Consider the following 311-nt stretch of genomic DNA (forward strand, 5'->3'; position numbering starts at 1 on the left):
AGAATGATTAACATGTAATTGATTGAATGGTCAACATGTAAGCCAGTGAAACGAAAGTCCAACAATCAAGGATAACAAATAATCAAATCATATAATTACACGTGGATGTCACATATATTTTAGGTCTAAATAACTTTGAAGTGTAGCATGAAAAAAACATACACGACAAAAATGGGATCAGAAAAAAGATGATGTTGGGTAATCATTATTGAGGCAGAAATGAAAATTCAACACATGAATAGAAGTTGATTGCATCGGGAAACATGTTTATGTTATGGAAAGAAATTGTATTAGTTGATGAAAATTGATCG

Source organism: Olea europaea, unplaced genomic scaffold, assembly GCF_002742605.1.
Source record: "Olea europaea var. sylvestris unplaced genomic scaffold, O_europaea_v1 scaffold1264, whole genome shotgun sequence".
NCBI classification, from domain to species: Eukaryota; Viridiplantae; Streptophyta; class Magnoliopsida; order Lamiales; family Oleaceae; genus Olea; species Olea europaea.